Below are 22,567 nucleotides of genomic sequence, written 5' to 3' on the forward strand. Positions count from 1 at the left end.
TGACATATCCTTTAACAGAAGTATACCTATTTGCCCCGACACTTTTTAAAAATCCTATATGCAACAGGTGACCTGATGGGGCGCACTTAAAACTACCCCAGTGTTGCCAAATTAGCACTTGTGTAACAGCATGTGACAACACTAAGCCCTTTTGCAACATGTTCTTCCAAAACAAGAGCCTAGTGACAAATCTATTGATTTTTGCGGCCTCTCCTCGAGAAGAGTCAATAAGCAAGTGCTCAGGAAATCTGTAGTCCTGCTTGCTGTATCTCTGCTGCATTCATTATGTGAAAGAGAGCAGGTTTCTTCAGTTGGGCAGACAGCAGCCAGGCTGAAACAGCACCTCTATCCACAGCGTGAGTGAAAACTCCAGATTTACTTGATGTTTGTCCAGAAGAATTGACAGTTTTGCTTTTATGTCATTAATGACTGAGAAATTATTGCATTTACAAAAGGATCTGAACTACAGACAGCCAACAAAATAACAGAATGGGGATTTTTTGGTGCCTTGGGGGTAAAAAAAAATCTTCACTGATTTTTATCCATTTTGCTGCATCCATAAGTTATTTCCATCCGTCTGTGTTTGTTTTCTTTGTCTGTGTACAGCATATTTTGAAAGCTGAGGGATGAAATGGCATAAAATCTGTTGTGTACATTCACACTCCCACTAAAAATCACCACCACCAGGGCACAGTTTGGCCACTCTTATATACGTAACATGTCAATATGGTGTCGACTGTGAAAGTAGTGCTAACTGAGAGGACTATCACACTGTTGGCTGTGTTCCTAACTTGTATTTTATCTTCCAATAATCTTGACTACAAAGCCTGACTGCCTATAAAAACCTATGTGACACACACATTTTCACCATTGGAAAGTTTTTGAATCATTTCAATTGAGTCAAGACCCTGAAGAATTCTGTGGCAAGCTTTAGGAATAGTCAAAACTAATAATTACTTACTGGTCCTTGGTATTAAAGGGGAAGGTTTTTTTGGGAGAGTGTATGGTAAAAAGGGACTAAAGCAAGAGGCAGAGTTATAATGGATTTAAAAAGTCAATAAATGTATTCAAGCACCAAGTTTTTAAATGGGAGCTAAAATTACTATGTGTGCACACAGCTTGCATTAGTTGAGGGTGAAAGTTTAAGAGTGACATGGTTAAGCACACTCCATTTAATTCAGCAGCATGGTTTGGAAATTGCTCGAGCAGAAGAGTGGGCAAATGTTTATGCATTTGAGAATGGGACTCATGGGTGTGTGATCGGTGGCTGTGCGTGAGAGAGAGAGAGCTCTCTCAATCATCTACAGGATTTACAGGAAAGGGACTTGCCTTCTGTGAAATTGTGGAAGTTTATGGCATTTCATTGCCTCTGTAAATGGTCAAAAAGTCTTGCATCACAAATGCATAAATATAATTGATAAAAACACTTGTGCAATGTGTTTATTAATTCCCGATACATGCAAATTGAAAAGGCAAACATGTCTTCCATATTGTCAATGAATTATGTCTATAGGATAGTATATATGTATATATCTGATGCAACTCAAGACCACAGAAAATTCACAAAAAAACTTTTGAATAACAGCTGTTTGTTGAATGTGTAAATATATGGAATATGATGCAGAATTTACCAGATTCGACTGACATGATAGTATTATACAGAAGGGGGAGGTATTGCAACATTAGCTTAATGCTCTTCACTGTTTAACACAAAGAAGAAGAAATGCTCTTTGAATGATTACCACTTCATCATCATGCGTTAATATAACACAAAGTCTCTCTCAGTCAGTTTATTCCTATAAGCATGCCGATATTTGTGAATAGCAGAAAACTGCAATGTGACAGGTGGCAGTTATTGAAAATGACAGTCTGCTAGAAGTTACTGTGTGTGTATGTGGTGATTATGACTGTCACAGGTGTGGCTGGGAAACTAGGAGGAATACTGCTCTCTCATACATCATGGAGGTATCTACCTTACTGAAAATACACACTTTAAATTGAAATGTATCACACTACGATTTTAAGTAGATAACAGCAGAATGTTTCCTTGAAAGAACCAGAATTACTGCTTTGCGGGTGTATACCGCCACAAACCACTCAAGTTGCACGTACAGTTTACATCCATATCTGGGAAAACAGACATGGACGTGCTTCACATACATCACACGCATGTTCCAACTGCCAGTTTAAAGGTGGACACCTGAGATGAGTGTCACCAATTCATTATCCGAACAAATGTCTTCCCCTTTGTTCCTGAGTAATTATGTTGAACAATGGCAAAAAAAAGTGCAAAACATTTGATTGTCACAGTGAGGTTGACATTTGGATATAAAATGCCATCAATTCATCATTATGTCCTAGCAGACAATTGTGTGAAATTTTGTCATAATTAGCACATGAATTAATGGGTTTTGGCCAAAAATGTCATTTGAGAAGTCATTGTTAATCTTTAACCTTTGACTGATTAATTCAGTCTTGATCTTATGTGGACATTTGTGCCAAATTGGAGGAAACTTGCTCAAGGCCTTCTTGAGCTATTGCTCTCATGAGAATGAGATGGTCGCAGGGTCTTCTTGACCATGACCCTCTGACACCCAAATTCTAATGAATTCATTGTGGAGTCCAAGTGGACGTTTGTGCCAAATTTGAGGATGCTCCCTCAAGGTCTTCTTGAAATATCATGTTCACGAGAATGTGACGGATGTAAGGTCACCCTTACCTTGACGCTGACCACCAATATCTGATCAGTTCATCATTTAGTCTTGATCTTTTTGTCGTGACCCCATTTTTTTTATTGCTGGTATCAACGTATTGTAATTTATTGTATCAAATGTAATTTATTGTATTACATTTGGTGAGGTATTTCTATAAGCCCATTTGGGTTTCTGACCCCTCCAGCACCTGTTTTTCTGTATTCTTTTTAACCTGTTTTCTGTTACTGTTTTTTAATTAATATTTTTTTTAAATGGAAAAGATTAAAAAAAAAAAATGAATCCAAAGGGACAGGTTTTTTTGTGCAAATTTTAAGAAATTTCCTTCAGGCGTTCTTGAGATGTCGCGGCCATGAGAATGGGACGGGCATATGGACAGAAGGATGGACAGACAGATGGACAGATGGACAGCCATAATGCCTCCAGCCACAGCTATCCCTGGCATGAAGGCATACAAATGTAAAGAGTAGAATTAATAAACATATCATTTGGTTTTATATTTTTACATATGTGCACTGACCATGAAACCAAAAAACATGTGTCCATAATTAGAAAGATTTAAAAGTTTTTATAATTGAAAGCTCCTGATATCAGATCAACAATGGATGTATTTAAAATCTTAAGTACTAAAAAGCAATTTTCCTACAGATCCTAAGAATCAGTGATCAGCAGGTGAGCAGCCCAGCCAGGCAAACCTGCAGTTCCTCATTCATTTACTCATTAATTTTCTTTGCCCATCTGTTCCTTCTCTAGGGCAGGCGGGGCTGGAGTCCATCCCAGCATGCACTGGATGGGAAGCATGACTACATCAGTTACACTCAACACAGTATAATTTGGAGAAATTGAGAGGAGTGTAGTTTTGCGCATCTGAACGTATTGATGGTAACAAACACCACATTATTGCATCACACAGAACATACTGCTATTCTCCTCAAATTAAGTGAAGCCTAGTTAATGCAGTTTGATTCTCTGCAGATCTGGATGTGCATCCTGAACATAGAAATGAACGAGCACAGCAATGAAAACCTAATTTGGTGTGAAAATGCCAAATCGTAACAGTTTACTCTATTCCACTCAATAGAGCAGCATCAGTGTGTCTCCTGACACCACAACACTTACACTGAGCCTCTCACTCAAATATTTACATTTGAAATCATTTACAGCATTAAGATTTTATAGCATGGTAAATTATGGGCATTTTCAAGTGGAAATACTCAAGAAAAGTACCTCAAAGTTGCACTTAACTACACTTGAATAAATGTATTTTATTGCTTTACCTTTTTAAACCCTCCATACATAGCAGTTTTGTGCTCTGTAGCCTTGTCTCTTTCATGATTTTAGCACTGAGCATGAAGCTCACCACTTATTATTGTGCATTGTTTCAGTAATTATAATCAGTAAGTCACTGATTGCCTTTTAAAATGACTTCCAATGTGGAAGATTCATTAAATTTACATAAATTAAATATTAATGAAAAAAATATTGAATTAAAATTGGGTGCACTAATCAATAACTCTGTTTCATTATTCCACCTTTAATATTTGACTAATGGCAGTGTTGAGATGATGGCAGGAGGGTGTTGGCCCCCTTGATACATTTGCTGACCCCCTCCCAGATGCCGCTCCCGGCGAAAATAATTGGAGGTTAATATTACTGTCTTTTAGAGGCTGTGGCACACAAAGTAGTGGCATCTTGTGAAACTAGACAACCTAAAGTATCCATTGATACCAACCAACTCAGCTTAGTTTATCACACGGGGCTAAATAACATTCAACAGTGAGGCTAAATTTCACAAGGAAACAACTGGCATAGTCATTTTTAAAGGGGTCTTTCGAACTCAACTCAAGATATCTGAATGAAAAAAGGTATTATGGGTACCCACCCTAAACTTGAGAAGGCTTGTTACCAGTTATTGTTTTGTTCTTGAAAATCAGTGTACTTGTAAGCTAAATAGTTGTATATTTAAGGAAAATGATGATCAGCATATTTGAAAAACAATCAATCACCTAACATGTACAGACACATAACATACTGAAACAGAATTGCAATGGAACTCAAAATGTTAACTCAACTGCTATTAGTCTGCGCACATCAGACAATTATCAATATTAACTGTAAAATAAGAAACTGAAGTGTATCATCCCTTTTCCACCCAAGGTTTTTTAAACATGGATGACCCTACTCAATATGTCCTTTCCCATTGCCAATAAACCAGAGCTGTGCACACAGGTTTGTAGTAAACAGAGGAAAGCAGCATGGAGCCCAGTAAACATTTTTTTTGTTTTTGTTTTTAATTTTATTTTATATCTCTTACTTATTCAAGTTTATTATTCAAACTTGGCGCAGACTAATTTAGATCAATGTTTGAGTGCTGCTTGGATAGAGATGGATGGTATTTTGGGTAGCCTGTTATATCAATTTGCCTGTAAGGGAGCTAAAATGAAAACATTTACCTGGGTGTTGCATTTCCATCAATACCCATCCGAGTCAGAGCCAGTAAATACTTGTGACTCCTGTAGAGTAATTTCATCCGGTCTGAATGCTGATTACAACCTTTCCCAATTTATTTTAAAAAAAGCCAGATGTTAGTGGGTGTTAGTGGGGTTTTGTGCAATGGAAACAGGGCTTCAGTCTGCAATTCCGTAACTCTCATATTGATGTAATTTTCAGCTAGCCTATATACTTCAAAAGCATAATAGATTCCCTAAATTTCACTTTTGGTTTCTCGTTTGGTGTGCCACTGCATTGGTCTCATTTGGCCACCCCTATGAAAAATTACTAGGGGTTCCACTGAACCTGTTAGCAAACATTCATACATCAAGACCACGCAGAGCAACATTATTGTCTCATTAGACTCACGTTTTTAGACACTTGATAAATATAAATCCAACATTTGCTCTCCGTTTAGCTGTTTCAGTCTTCACAAACTCCTGAGGGAAATATCTTTCTCTATAGCTGCTAACTGCTCCACTGTGCTCTCCACCTCTTCACCAACTTTGTCTTTCTTCCATTTGGACAGGCCGTTTATACTGGATTTATCTGAGCTTTTTTTGCTGAAACAGCTGCCTTCTGTTGCTGCTAGAGAAGAGGTTGATGAGAGCACTGAGACTGAGCCGGGCCCGCGGCCAAGGAGGGAGCTTTGAGATACAGCGCCCACCCATTACAAACCCCTCGACCTCCCAAAATTAATTTTCAAGAAAAAAGAAATGGGACTGATTATCTACTGCATCTACTGCAATGTGTGAGAATTCATTGTTAGCATCAAGGAAAGTGTTAACTCACCACTGTTGATTGAAGCACCACGGATGCATCACCTCTCCCGGACCCTGTACACATCAAATCTTTTGTTTTATTTATTGAGAGCAGTGTGAGCTTTTCAGATGGTTTCCTAAAATAAAGTTTGCACAGTGTGGTGTCGTCATTTGTCTGTGGGCTTATTGATCTGTTGTGGCAGGAAGGCTCAGTATGGATACAGACAGCCTCTCTAGTATGAACAAAATATAGTTCCAATCAATGCAGCTTCAACCAGCAGCAGCACATGGTTTTGTCATGAGTGACGACTTAATGCTGTCAGTGAAGTCGTACTGCTTATTAAAGTAGATTTCCATTCTACATTTTACTGTGCTGTTTTCATATTGTTTGGCTGACAAAACTTAATGAGCTGCTGTCACAATGCAATTTTGTTGTGACTCAGGAAATACAGGATTAGACCCAAACACAGACAATGCAGGCAGAGTGGTAGACTTCAATGACTTGTTGTTGAAGTGAGGGTGTACAGATATAGACTTACAGCCAGGTACAGGTATGGAGACAGACAGAGAGACAGACTCCAGAGGCTCGAAAGACAAAAGAAGCACACGGCAACTTTGTGATCAGACAGGGAATGAGCAGAAACAGGCCGGTTATAAAGGTACTGCAGAGCTAACGAGGGGAAATGGAAACAACTGAGCAGGTGGATGAGGGAGTCAGGTGACTGCAGCACAAGGGAAAGTCTGAGGGCCTCTGGTGGACAGGTGGACAATGACAATGGACAAAGTCAGAGAGGTGGGGCTGTGGCTGGAGGGGGTGGTTTTATTGGCTAAATGTCAACTATGTTGAATATGTGACTCAGTAATGTTGGGAATGTTCCACAAATTAATAGATTTAGAAAGTTTCTTAGGGGGGAAATAGAAAAAAACCTGGGGAAAAAAACACATTTATAATTACCATAATGACATGTGTAAAATTATGTTGAAATTATTATAATTTTGGCACACTTCTTGTCATTTTCTTTTTTTTCCTGCCAATTTTCGGGGAATTTTTTTTGTGCTTTTCATATTTTTTTTGCTAATATTTGGGTCATTTCGTCTTTATTTGCTCATTACCTTCTTCCCATGTTTTTGAAAAATATCAAGCCAATTTGTCCAAGTTTCAAAGGATTAATGAATGCTTAAAATTTTTACCCTCATTAATCTCTCTATGTTTGTCAATGCATGCATCATCTTTTATAAAACTACATCTATCATTTGTCATGTTTTTTTCCCTTCTTAAACTGTTTTTTAAGCTTTAGGAGACATAATATACAAATAATGTGTTTTTTTAAAATAATCATTTCTCTCATTTCATCTATTTCATTAGATGCCAACTTCAGCTGCAGAGATTTGTTAAGGATAATCAGAGCCGTGTCTGATCCTTTATGCCCTCTATTTCAGAGGCCATAAATTTTATTCCTTTTTGAATAAGAGTTTTGTGAAACACAGAATGCCTCCAAGGTCAGTAGAACGTCACTAGATATACCTTTTTATATTACTGCACTGCATTCATTTTGAAGAGAGAGAGATGCTCTCTCTTTAATACATTTGATGATGTTCTGCATTTACTGCTGCAGTTTTGCAGGACACGGGGTCATTCATGGTGAACTCTTTGACAACCATGAGAGGAGGAATGTCAGAGAGCTGAAAGAATGCTTTTTAACCCACGGAGCCAGAGCAGATAGATATATAATAACTCTACGGGTTAAGGGTTGACACTTACATCATTCCTGTCAGGATAGTGTTGAGTTTACACTTTGAAAACATATCGCAATATAACAGTAAAGATGAAGGTCTCGGTGCAGTAAATATTATTTGGTGTAACAGTGCATGGTGGATATTTGATGGCAGATAACAGTGAGCAATATGTTCAAAAGATTTACAAAAGTTTTGATGATCCAGCTGGTGGTGGGCTGTTTGACACTGAAACAATGAGCCAGATCTTTAGACCCACACACAATAGATTTGTTAAAACAGGGGGAAAAAAAACGGATGATGTTGTCGGATTTCATTACCAATACGTCTCTAAACTCTCAGCAGTGGAAAACTGTGTGCTGGAGTTATTGCCAATAATACATTCCCTTATTGTAAATGAAATTTTAAGGTGTACAACTTTTTTTGGGCAACACTTCGACTCTTTATACCAGAGGCGATCACACCAATCTCATGCCTTTACAGCTCACTTTTCTGGTTGTTTAACTCTTTAACAGCTGGATAAACATCGATTTTCTTGTGCTGCGTTCAAACGCCTTTCACAAGCATTTGAATCTCTGAAACCAGAGAAAATTGGTTTGATGTTTTTCCAAAACAAGAAAGGATAATGGGCAAATTTGCAAGAAATGTACCATAAATTACCAAAAAAAAGGAAGGAAAAGGTAACAAAAATGACCAGAAAATTAGCTGTGGGAGAATATCAAATACTATTGACAAAAAAACTAGGGAAAATATTGAGAAAACTATGTTCATAATTATTATAATTATATCATTAAAATAATGTCACAGAAAACACACACAGACATGCACACACACAAATATATATAAGATCTCCATCTGATCTCACTCACCATGATTTGATCTAATGGACTTGTGTGAATATGATAGTAATCTCCAGGTGGGAATAAGCTGTAGGAGTTTTGATGTAGCGAAAATGATCAAAGATTCGGTCGTCTTTTTTTTTTTTTTTGGAGGATATTTCTCCTGCAGACCCCTGCCACGATCTGCCCCTCGGGCTAGACAGTTTCCCAGCGAGAGCTGAGCTCACGGTGGGTTTCTTCAGGATGGTAGTCAGACTGGTCAGGCTGAAAGAGACAGGGTTAGAGAGTATAACTGAGCTGTCATGCTCCAACCTGTTTCCCAGTGTTTTATGTCATTTTATCTCACCTTCAGTCAAAAAAAAAAACAAAAATCTGCCAGTCAAATGAGGAAAGTTCAATTGGGACTCATTGCACAATCTGGAAAAGAAATGTTCATCTGTCTTTTTCAGAACACCTTCAATCAAGTTGAAACAAGGTCTTGAAACAAGTTTATTTTCTCTGGAACTGGATTTTCTCAACATGTCACAGGGGTGTTTTAGACTTAAGACAGGATTAATGATTTATTAGGGTAACGATTTATATGCAGCACAGACGCTTCTCATTTCAGCATCAAAGTAAGAATGTTAAAAGAAGCACTGATAGTTTGGTAGATGATATATCTACTGCAGTTTAAGGATTTCTTGTATAAACAGCAACACCACGTAGCATGACAAAGTTCATTTGAAAACTGTTGTACCTTTTGATACTTTGCAGCGGAGGTGCAGGATGAACACAAAGTTACTAATCGATCACCGGCTCTAAATCAAATTACTTTTCAATAACCAGCAGGCAACAAAACAAACAGAGGAACTGTTCTCTTAGGCTTTGCACAAGTGACAAATGTCCTCTCCTTTATTTTTGGTCTTTGGCTTTCGTAGAAATTGAGGAATAAACAAGGAAAGATGTGGGACAAAAATCATTTTCAATGACAACAAAAGACAGAACTTTTCAGTAACACCCCTTTTTTTCCAAGTTTTTCAAGAAATTCTGTACCTTATTTCAGCATTTTTCCAAAAGAAGAGAAATATTTTATTATATGATCCACGGTAATTAGATGTGTCCTTGGAACTAAGAGCAAAATGTAAAAATAAACTAATTATTCCAATCTGTTTTGTGCGAATGTGTGTGTTAGTTTTTGTGTGGATGTGTGTGATCCCCTTCTTAAATCTAACTATCATTAGACAGCATAGTGTATTAATTAATAATGACAGTGGAGAGATGCATGCCAAGTCAGGCAATTTATGCAAATGTCCTGGAATGTAGAAGCCATTAGCTACATGCCAAACCTGTAATAGAGGAAAAAGAGCAAATGAGAGTCTAAAACCACACAGGCTGAAATCTTCACTGCATGCTGTGATGTGATGGTGTTAAAAAAAAAAAAACACTTAAGATCCAGATTTGTTGGAGCCTTAACTGTAATATCCATAAATGTATGGCCTTGAAGGTGGTGCTATAAGGACTTCAGGACATTACAGTTGAAATGGTTCATCCCCCTGGGAGCACTACAGAGCTCAGCAACTTTATTGGCAATCTGTCTCTTTCTTTATGAGACAAACTGTCTTTTTTGGAAAGGTGACACTTTTTTGCCTGAAGGTGTTGCAAGTGTGGAATATTGATGGTGTGTATAAATATAGAACAGATATTTGATATTCAAGCGTATCAAAATGTGGTATTCAAGGAACTTCTGGGCTCATCTGCTGTGGATCATGATAATTCAGATAACATTTTTTGTCAAAATTAGCCATTAGTTTTCAGATGCTTTGTTATAGATGTAATTGTTCGCCAAAAGGAAGATTTTGACCTCATTGTGTTAATAGATGAACAAAATCACTAGGAGTCACCTTCTGGGGACCAAGAAAATCTTGCAGGTAAAAGTAATGGTTGCAGTAATATTGGAACCATCTGCAGGCAACTGCATTTTTTTCCAATTATAATTTAGAAAAACATCACCTGCTGAAATTAGGATTCATCTTCCTAGGACCATGAAATTTCTCAGCCAATTTCAAAAATCAGCTGTAATTTTTTGTTTTTAGCTGTTAGTTTTTGAGACTATGTATTGGTGAATAGACTTAACCTGGTGGTGCTACAAAAATTGTTTGAGGGCTCCAAAAAGAATGAGACGATTAAAAAGTTGGAGAGAATTTAATTGAAAATGTATTATTATTATTATTATTATTATTATTGTTGTTGTTGTTGTTGTTGTTATTGTTATTATTATGATTTTACAGAACTTAATTGTATACCGTAGTGTTGGTCAAGATGAGATTTTGACCTGATGGGGTTATTAACCAAAAAGATCAGATGGCCAGGATGCCACCAAAATCATTAGGAATCAACCTCTGGGGACCACAAATATTTTGTAGGCAAGAAAGCAGGAAACAACTGTAGATGTATTTTAATGGCTATTGTTCATTATGTTGAGATTTTTTGTGTATGCATATGGAAATTATGTCCTGATGGTACAAAAAGATCAGAGGTCTCTGACTGGGAGTGATCCTCTTGGGACTATAAAACTTGATACAAATTCAAGGTAAGCCACTAGATAGCCATTAGTTTTTTTTTCCATATCCCCTCTTATGGATCAATGGTGTTTGTGAATGGCAGATTTTGACCTGGTGGTGGTGCCAGATTTATTTTTAGAGAGATCTGTGAACATAGGGTTCATCTTCTAGGAACCATGAAATCTGGAACTTTATGGGAACGTTTTCTGTTACCCCCCCCAAAACTTCATTGTAGACATACATATTTGCCAGAAGGAGATTTTAATGTGATGGTGTTACAACATGAAAGACTACAAGGTCACTGAAATTACTAGAAATCATATTCAGTGGACCACGTATGTCGTGCAGGTAGGAAAGTAGCAGCTGCTGCAGTTAACATGCGTGTTAACACAGTGCTGTCGTATGAAGACTGGACCTGGATTTAGGTGCTCTGCATTAATGTAACAGTGTGTCCAAGTACATTTATAGCTATTTCTCCTAATTGTAGCATATTATTCAGTTAATAAAGGGTTAAATAAAGACTGGAGGAATAAAACCTGATAAATAAATATGTGCTAATTGGGGAATTAAAACTAAATGACTACTAAAATTTTCTGGGGACCATCTGGAATTCACCCAAGGATCCCTAAGTGTTCCCTTTTCACCACTTTGGAAGGAAACACTTTTAAATATCCACTTTCAAAAGATTTATTGTGCCCCTAATTACGGACTAAGTGCTCCACTTGTATTCATCTGCGCCACTTCTTTATCCAAACCCTCTGAGCCCCAGTTTGCGATTTCCTCCTCCTCTGCCTTTAATTTTATTGACAGCTCTGTTTGCCCATCCTTCACAGCAGCTATCAAGAAAGCAGCTGTGGTCTATATTTTCCAGCGCTGCCTCAGCAGGGGACTGATGACAGCGATCATAGGAGAAGGATTTGAGACAGCTGGGTTATAAAACCTACCGAGTCTATAAGTCTGTGAAATATATTAAATTGTTATCTTGAGACTAAATGGGCTATTGTCTTCAGTTCGTCTTGTGCCGAAGACTCTCATGGGAGTTTCTCTTGACCTCTTGTAGCTGTTGCTCAACGGGGAATTGAGCCTAATGTTGAAAATGCAATTACTGTGACTTAGAGTTGGAGAAAAGTCAGTGGAATACAAACAGTTTATGGATAAAAGATGCCAACCATGACTCTACTTTCCATGTAAAGGAGGAATTGGCTACAGATGCACCTTTTCTGAATTAAAGAGTCCACATTTTATTTTGTTCAAAGATACAGTCAGTAATTTACTTGATTTGCTGTAGGTCTCAGCAAAAAAAATCAAATTTAAATTTTCATGGTTTCTTCCAGCAGTGAAGACATAAACTGGAACATGGCCGCAGTGCAAGAAGTTTTTCTGTATCATGTTGCAAAAAGCCTCACATGGTGGATTCTCGGCATGCCTCAGTTTATGGTATTTGGAACCAAATATTGAATATGATTGTTTGAGATGATGTTTGAAGCCAGAGGGCAGAGGAGGCAGGCAGAGGTTTGCAGATTGATGGACATACTGTCGGATGAAACAGAATAAGCTGACTGGAAGGCTTTTGAGAAAAAATAGAAAAAAACAACCCATGGTGTGTCGAAAAAGTTAGTGGATGAGGGCAAAAGTACATCCAACGCATACGTGTCTCCATCCCGTTTCCTAAAGCCGAGCACATATCCCAACAACCCCTGACCTGCTGCAGTAGCATTACTGTCGTAATGTCACTTTTCTGAGTTACTGCATCTGAAAAATCAGATTCTGCAATAAATTCAGAGCAGTGTAGAGTCACGGCAGCCCAAGGCCTTGTGAGACACCAGTTGGTCTCTACAGCCACATTTAGTCAGGGTGCAAAGAAGAAAAAAAAACAAGTGTTGAAAGCTCACTACTGAAGGGTCCATGATCCAAATGCGAACAGATCTGAGGATTAAAAAGTGCTATCAATCTCAAACTGAATGACAGGTTTTCTAATATGAAGATGGCAGCAAAGTTTGACATGCTTTAAAAGCAAAATACACAACTTTTTTTCATTAATCAGAAGTAAAAGATTGGATGGATAGATTTTGGATCTATTAGTGAAACACTAAAATCTTACTATTTAAAACTGAACAGAAAGTGAAACTCATTTATTCTCGATTCGAAGCCAAGGGGATTTTTTTTTCTTTTTTTTTGGAGAAAATTAATGTGTCTGAGAAGTATTGGTTATACTTTTGGATAAATGAGATTTTGATTATTAGTCTGTTCTCACTCCCAACTAGCCAAATACTGCCACTTTGTCACTGATGTTTGTGTCAAACACAGACGCAAAGAGGCAACCTTCAGAGCAATATCATATACACTTATATTACATATATATTTCATGAGAATGTTGAGTCAAACCATGTTTTTTCTAAATCTAATCACATGCATTTTTGCACAAGAAAATGAAAATAAAAATGAAGTGTTTTACCTATGTTGTAAGTGTATTTTTGAAAAAGGACTGCATGCACGTAACAAGCAGAAACGGCACATTTCCCGTAAAAATGGAACCATATTTATAAAAGACACAGTGAGTGTAAATTTACATGCTGTTGCAGAACATCAGAACAGATGCTGGAAAATAGCATATTTAGATGGGATATTCCCCTGACAAAGCAATGATATTTGACTAGACGTGTTGGGATTACGTGTATGAGTTTGTAAATGAATGTTTTGATATCATACGTGATAATGATATCATTATCATTTTTCATCTGTTGTTAAAGTGGCCCCCAATTGAACAATAAATCAATACACTGGCTGTTTTCCATAGAGGCATACGAAAAAAACAATGTTTTCTTCACAGATTATAGGCAGCATGATTCACTGATATGGAAATGATCATTTTGTGGGTGAAGTATTCTTTTAATTAACTTCTCTTATTGCATGATTACTGCTTATAAACATGATTTTGAACTAAAGACTATTTCAGAAGTCTACAGAAAACTGTGAAATATTTCTATTTGGCATCTCTAAGACCCTGGCTGTGAAACATTGTTCAATAAAATGGATTCTTAGATATGCGCTAATAAACATCTGTAATTGACACCAACTTATGACAGCACTTTTTTACACATAAGTATGGTTTGATTTCTGTTATTGTTGTTTTATAACAGACAATTCGACTTTTTTTGAGAGTGAGTCTAATTGAATGATTGATAGACCATATCTGGTGTAATAGCAATTTTCCTTCATCATTTTTATATTTTGTCACCTTCATCAAATATGCCAGCTCAGTCTGCAGATAATAGAATACCATATTAGACTTTAAGATCAGGAGAAAAAGGGGGGGAATAAAGGGAAATAGCTGATTTGGCAATTAAATGAAAATGCTGTAATAGGTTTTCTCTCTAGAAGATCACTTTATAGGAATATTGATCTCAAAATGTTTAATAATCACAGCTAAATTATACTATAATCACAATAACAATTTTCCTGTGTTTTTTTCCCCAAATAAACATGACATTACCTTTTTCATGGCTGCCTTTTTAGCCATACATAGTGCTCATCAGAGACTTTACAGAAATCCAATAATACTTGCATAATCTTATTAGAGTTGTCACACAGACATCATGCACAAATATAATACATTTAAGAGTTTTGCAGTGCCAGAGCAGGATTACAGCTTCTCCACTTAGTGACATCTATCCCAATTTTAGGATTTCTGAAGCGACAGCAATTTCATGAAGTGTTTTGTTCTGCTGGAGGACACAGAGCTGGACTTTAAGTTTAGAAATGTCATTTTACACTAACATTATAATGGCATAATGCTGTTGTTTTTTCATCATTGTTACAGACATATGATATTCCTATGATGACATTAAGATCCAGAAAGCACCACGCACATAGAACCCCTACCCTCACATCAGATGTGATTAATGCAATAAATCATTTTAACAAACTCTTCGAACAAATTGAAATTCTTATAGGGTGTTCTGGAGCTTGACTTCTTTGTGTGCTTATTTCGCAAAAAGAAGGTTTGATTTCTCGGCCCTGCGTCTGCTCCGTTAAGTCTCTGTGGGATTGGATTTTCTTTCCCTTCACTCCAAAGACGTGCAGCCCATTCAGGCCGACTGGAGAATTTTAATTGACCAAAGGTGTGAGTGTGAATGATAGTCTGTACGAGTGAGTTAGCTCTGTAATGAACAGATGATCTGTGAAGGGTGTTCCCTCTGTGCATGCTGGGACAGGCTCCAGACCAGTCTCTGAATGAATATAAGCAGAGAAAGAAATCCAACTTTTTGGTCAAAAGATATCAGTCCAGCAGGTGGCAGCAGACTCACACTGAAGTGTTCAGCTGGCTGGGCCTGTTTATGTAAGCGATGCTGGACATGCTGCGGTTTCAGTTTCAGTGGAACTGTCGATGCTTTAATAAAGTGCCCTACATTTAGCACAATATGGCACATCAGTCAGTTCATTACTGTTATTGTCATGAACTCAGAAACAGTGTGAAGCTGGAGGAGCCAACACTCCTGCATGCACAGCTTCATTCAAGATCCATTTACAGTAACAGCAAGCTGGTAAGTGGTGTTAAAAGACAGAGAGATTGACATTTTTAAGCCTTTTGCACCTCTGACTTCAAACATAACAGATGAGTGTGTGTTCTCCCCAGGGTGCACTTCTGCATTACTGCAGGAAGGGGGGAAGTTTAACAAGTCAAAGTCAGCAAAAACTGGATTTGATGAGGTGTTATGTTGTTCTTGTAACAGGTGTGGTTTGAACCCAGATGCAGCACCACTGACAAAAAGGACGGTTCGTAATAGCCTTTAATACACCTCTTAGCAGAACACAGGATGAGCAACAGGAAATGTCAGTTCCCCAAATTGGGGTCTCCTGAGGCTCAGGATTGATCCAAAAGCTTCTGCAGGCCACGCCAAAGCAGAAGGCAATTGAGTTACTGGCGTCTGCAGGACCCACGCGCACACATAACAGATGGTTCAGCAGTGGCGTGTCCAGATGTTTTTTACTAGGGTGGACCAGGTGGGGCTCGGACGTATGCAGGGGTGGCATGAAGTGCGAGCGCTGCTGTGTGCACACGCATTGACATAGCTTTAATTTGCCATTTTTGTCTCCACCATCTATACCTACTTTAATTACTAACATTGCAGTGTTGTCACAACACAACACAACACAACACAGCACAACACAACACAACACAACACAACACAACACAACACAACACAACACAACACAGTGACACCACACAAATTCAAACTAGAGCTTCCATACTTTTTGAAAGAAATTATTCCTCCAAAAGTAAATAGCATGCTAGAAAGTATCAAGTTCCAACAACATTCAAGTGCCAAAAAAAATCCTGTGAGATCAAACTTTTTAATAGTTGTATCAATTTATTTGTTTGTAAAATGGTTAGAAGGTAGAAGGTTAGACATTACTCTGGTACTCTGCGACATTACTCCCTCTCAGGTTTAAGACTGAATTGCACTGATAAACGAAAATTCAGTTTACTTGTCAACATTTCAAACTGACTGGGCAGATAGCCAGTCACAATGGGGTGGCACATGGGGTGGCCAATCAGATTTAAAGGGTGGCCTGTGCCACCCCAGGCCACTCTCTAGACACGCCCCTGCAGTTCAGTAGTGCGCTGCTGTACCATGAAGGAGCAGGAGATGACATCCAACAAAGATAAGCGCACGGGAGACACAAAGACACCAGTGACAAGCAGGAAGAAGGTGGGTCAGGCCAAGCGAGGAGTTAAGGAACTGATAACGGTGAGTAATCTTTGTGGCGCACACACAAAGACGGTGTAGGCCACCACATGGCAAATAACTCCACATCAAAGGCTAGCGCAGGCAGATGAACAGCCGCTGGGGAAAAAACTCTACACAGCCAAGAGGAAAAGGCAAAACAGACTCTGAGAATGTGGAGGCAGAGCTTATGGTCAGAAACAGAAGGTTGAGGATTTTAACAAGGAGGCAAGTCATACAGGTGAGTCAGGGAAAGTCTTGCATGGGAACAGCAAAGAACAATCAGGCAAAAGGTGTCTGTGAGGCTGGTCTGTATACTGGCTGTGTGTAATCAGGAACAGGTGAACTGAGTTGCCTTGATGAGGTGGGCGTGACTGATCCTGAGGAGCGGGAAACCAGGGTGGATGGAAAATTACTGAATGGGAACTAGGTGACTGGGCAGGCATGGGCATGTTCTAAATGTGTCTTTTTTGTTGAGTTATTTTATTGATGATTGTCAATTTTAATCATTCATATTGTGAGAATTACAGATGAATGGGTGGTGGTGATTGTATCCTTAGATTTGGTTATGTAGGCCTCTTCACTCTGTCGGTCTGCTGAACTCTTTGTATGAACTCATACTGTACAACCCATTACTGTAAATTTTATTTCTTGCAGAAATCCCAAAGTTTCCAAAGAAATCAAATAAGTCGAGCTGAATTTGGGGGAAATTGATACAAATGGGGTGCAACGCATCTAAAATATATCATTTTGATAAATGCTGTAGGCATAAACATCACAGATGTTGGGGAGTAAATTCTTCACTCATATCTAAAAATTGAGAGGTGGAAAAAAAGGATCCAAATTAATATGTGAAACTATAAAACAGAGATTGTTTTGACAAGCTTAACGCTATTTAAAGACAAAATGAAAGGAGATGTTAAGGACTTCTGAAGTGTCCACATCTTTCTGAGTAATATTTTTCCTCGCTAGACAGATTTATGGAATTGCATTCCATTACATATGTTATGTGATGTTTTGATTCCAAACATTTTATGTTTTAAATAATTCAGACACTCACTATGAATCGTGAGTCTATGGTCATGTAGCTGATTGTAGCATAATGGCCCCCAAACTACAGAGGCCCCCAGGAAGTGAAGGAAATCCAGGCCCTGTAAAAGCACAATAATGGAGAATTAATAGAAATACGTGTGAATTAATGGGCAGAACATTACATCACCACCACAGAGGTCGTCATGACTCTAGGAAACAATATTCCCTAGTCTGCATCATTACATCCATGATCTACATAGAGTGCATATAAAAAGCAAAAATATGAACACAAATGTAGAATAAATGGAAAATACTGACAGTGTAATTTATAAATTATGTTAAAACAGAAGAAGTTGGGTACAAAGGACAAAGAGACTCAGAGTCGAGTCCTTACACCAAACAAGTAGTTCAACAATTAGTGATGAGAGGACTGATTTTTCTATGTTAGTTACATGGTTGTGTTACTTACCCGCTAATAGAGAACCAACCTATTAAAGACACTTTTGATCCCCCAGCCAGCTGGAAGAGCTGGGAGATTATGTTCCACAAGCTCTATTCATTTCTTTGTGTAATAAATTACCAACTCTGTTGCATGCCACAATCTTATAAACACAAGCAAAATAGCCATCAAGGAGATACCTTTTGTGAATTCAGTTAAAAGTGGCTGTTGTTCTTCGGCTCAGTGAATGTGTGCATTGTGCTGCGGCTCACTCAGTCATCAGCTTAGTGGGTGTGGGCTCCTGAATGAGAGTCGTGCTGAATGTCAATCAAACTGGACAAACGTCACATTGATAGAAACAAGAGTTGTGTTGAACAAGAGTTGCACTGCGCCAGAATCACACAGAACAAAACGAGAGTTGCGCTGCATGAAGCGAAAGTTGCACTGACCAAGAGTCGCGTTGACCAACATGAGAGTTGTGCTGAACAAAAGTTGCACTGACTGAAAGGAAAGTTGCGCTGAACAAGAATTGCACTGAGCAACACAAGAGTTGCACCGAATAAGAGTCCGGTTGAATGAAACGAGAGTTTTGCTAAACATGAATTGCTCAAAGTAAAAGTTGCTTTGAACAAGACTGAAGAAGAGTCCCGTTGAGACAATGGGAGTCATACTAAACTAGAGTCACACTAAATGAGAGTTGGCCAGAATGGAACTGAATGAGTTATGCTGAACAAGAGTGGTGCTGAACGAGAGTTGTACTGAACAAAATGAGAGTGGCACTGAATGAGAGTCATGCTGAACTAGAGTCGCACTAAACTAAAGTTGCGCTGAACAAGAGTCACGCTGAACAAGAGACGCACTGAATGAGTCGCACTGAGCAAGAGTTGCGCTGAACGAGAGTCGCATTGATTAAGAGTTGCGCTGAGCAAGATTTGCGCTCAACGAAATTCCCGTTGAATGAGAGTCACGCTAAACAAGAGTCACGCTGAACTAGAGTCTCTTGGAAGTTAACCTGTCTATTATGCACAATTGTACATGTATCAAACAAAAGTAGGATTCTGGATTCACTACTGCTTGCAGATTGAATTAAAAGTGGTTCAAAATGGAAAGTTTGCTCGTAAATCTAACATCACTGACAGATATATATGCTGGAGTACCCCTTTCAATGATAGAACTGTATATAATGCCTATTTGTTGTCGTATTTTTATTGTTACTGCCGTACTGGAAACAGTATATTTCCAGCTCGCCCAGTGCTGTGCTCACTCAGACGGACAGATAGAGTTTATTCGGCAAGGCTCAAGTGCTGCATCAAAAAATTCAGCCAGATGACAGGGGAATTCTTAATGGTCAGACACACTGTTGGAGTGTCTGTTGGTATTTAGTGAGTGGGCAGTTGACCAAACACTGTCTCTGCCTTTTCTGCCGCCCTCAGCTGTTAACTTCCCTCCATGATCTATGTAGGACAATAAGAGGCCAAGCTGATGAGAATAAATCCCCATGAAGATTCCACTAACGGCATAACATCCCCCTCAACTTATTATTCCACTCACTTCATTGAACAATTAACCAATCTGACACAGAGGGCTAATGAACGCACTTAACTCTCTCTCTCGCACTCTATGTTTGTGTGTCTGTAATTGGTTATCATGTTCTATTTTTCTTTTTTGCCTCTAATGATCAGTTGTGTAAATAGAGTCTGTCACCTCCCAACACATGCACATATCTACACACACAGACACAGCCGCAGACTTCTCCCCTGAGTCTCGAGCCGCCACAACAACATTACAGCAGATATGATCACCCTGCTCGGAGCAGTCGACCGGCTCAGCTCCCAGGAAACCGCGCGGAGCAGATAAATAAAAAACCAAGGTCCAGACACTATCTCCTGCCCTCACCATTTAGAAATATTCTGCTGCCACGTGTATCTGAACATTCTCTGCAAATAAAGCAGCAGCCGGACAGCCGAAACAAATTGTCTATTCTGCAAGGGGAAAATACAGTCTTACTTAGGCCGGTGCTGCCTTTGTGGGCCTCCTGCTACAGGATTAGGTCTCAGGCTAGTCCTGGTTTCCCTCCGGCACAAAAAAAATCTCCTCTCCTCAGCTCATTGCTTCCACAAAGAGGACTGCAGTGGGATTTTGATGGTTTCTGATAGGATAGATAACCACAATAGAGCTACAGCGAGAAAAGACATCAGTTACTGACAGAAATGAAAAGAGCTGCAAGAAAAGTGACTTTTCTGGGTTGTTCTTTTTAAATGCATATTTTAATTATGCTGAAACATAATTGTTTTATTTAGCACCCAATCCCTGCATGCAGTGGCTAAACAGTGTGCTGTAGTATGTAAATGTGGATAAGAGAGGGAGCGCTGGGCTGCATGCTTAGCAGTGTCTTTGAATGATTACTGTCTGGTATTAGGCAAATGCTCTATGCTTATGGGAGCATGATAAGGGATTATGTCGCCTCAAGTAACACCATGTCACCCAAAAGCAAGACAAGAAGCAATTCCAATGAAGATTTCTGACTAATAACGGCCCCTTTAACCCTGCTCTCCTCCCCTCCTCCCCTCCCTCTGAGCCGGAGTTTGCCAACAATGCAGAAACGAGGATTGCAGCAACACCTCGCGCACGTACAACTCTCATCCCAGTGTCCATCACCAACCAGCAGGCCACTTTAATTATCCAGCTCCTCCATCCCTTCCCACTGCCTCTGAAGTGTAAATACCTCTTGTGTAATTTACCCTGAAGTTCCCATTCACTAATTACCCCTTCTAATCCCTACCCTCCTCCCGCACCTTTGCCGAAACCAACTCCCTGCTCCAGGTCTCCCCCTGTTGCACTATGGATTCCCTGTCGGCTTGCTATGGGGAGATCGAACTCTAATTAAGATTGTTAATGAAGATTTAATTTTCCACTTGAAATGAGCCAGTGAACTCTGGGAGCGTTCCCGAGCGAGACGCATGAGCGAGAGAGCGCGAGGAGGGAAGAAAGACAAGGGAAGACAAGAACCACGGTCGGCCTTAAAACCACAGGGCCAGGTGGATTTCAGCACTTTGAAACCTGGCTCTAGATCTGCACCTTTCTCAAACAGGGTATTGAAAAATGTGTTTGAAAATTGATCAAATTGGTTAAATTTCCTTTGTGAACATGAGGAACTAGGCAATGAACAACTTGGTAAGAAATGTTTCATAAATTGCAAGAAATTAGTAGATTTAAAAGATTGTTTTAATGTCTTGGATAAAAAAGAAAAACACTTGGGAAAATGTTTTTATAATTATCATAATAGCATATTTAAAATTATTTGCAGAATTATTATAATTTCTAAGCTTTTTTAAGGTCATTTTCTTTTTTTTACTTTGTTTTTCTTTTTTTCCTTTCTGGTGCTGATATACAGTTAATTTTCTTGTAATTTAATGAATTTCTTGCTAATGATTAGAGAATTTTTTCTTAATTTGTTCGTTGCTTTCGTTCCATGTTTTTCTGACAAAAATCAAGCTAGTTTGCTCAGGTTTTAAAGCTCAACATCTATCGAGTTAACTGCCCCTTTTTCAGGGGTAATATTCAACATTTCAATGATATCCATATGAATGAGACCTCTTTACACTCTTTCAACAATTCCTCCTGACTTTCTTCTTACACATTTAAGCCAGCATTGCAGTATAGCATCAGCTTTTCTTAAAGCTTTAACATATTCCACATCTCATTTTTTTAGATCATTGGTACTATTCAACATTTTAATGACACTCATAATTATACCTTTACCTATTCATGCTACTTCACCTTCTTCTGATACATTCACACCAGTAATGCAGTGTAGTGTCAGCTTTTCAACATTTATCACTCACAGCAAGAATTTCTTCAAAAACTGCAGTCTACAGTTACATGTTTAAAATCATATAACAGATTTTTAAGCACTTTTTTAGGTCATTTTCTTGTCTGTTTGCTTTTTTTAATTTTTTAATTCTCTTTTTCTTTTTTGGTGCTAATAATCAGGTGTTTTTCTTGTACCTTTATACAGATTTCTCTCTAATCTTTGGGTAATTATTTTCTTCCACTGCTCATTGCCTTCTTCCCATGTTTTTGAAAGAAATCAAGCCGATTTGCTTAGGTTTCAAAGGGTTAACCACGGGGGCAGGAAGTCATCACGTTCACGGAATTAAACTCGCCCACTGCTGAAATTCACCTACACGTTTTTTGTGTTTCCAAGCCTTTAAAGCCTATACGCACTTAAAATGCAAAGATGCACAAGCATAGACACACACTGCGCTCACACACTGGAGCACTCCCACTGT

General features: G+C 38.6%; 1 long non-coding RNA gene across 1 annotated transcript; it reads left to right on the forward strand.

Moving 5' to 3' along the window:
- The first annotated feature begins 269 nt into the window (after positions 1-269).
- On the forward strand, positions 270-6,109 carry LOC148188042 (uncharacterized). Its single transcript, XR_015778139.1, has 3 exons — positions 270-356; positions 3,465-3,593; positions 5,731-6,109. It is a non-coding gene; the product is annotated as an uncharacterized LOC148188042 (long non-coding RNA).
- Positions 6,110-22,567: the final 16,458 nt, after the last annotated feature.

Source organism: Plectropomus leopardus, chromosome 12, assembly GCF_026936395.1.
Source record: "Plectropomus leopardus strain MGB_pleo_1.0 chromosome 12, ASM2693639v1, whole genome shotgun sequence".
NCBI classification, from domain to species: domain Eukaryota; kingdom Metazoa; phylum Chordata; class Actinopteri; order Perciformes; family Serranidae; genus Plectropomus; species Plectropomus leopardus.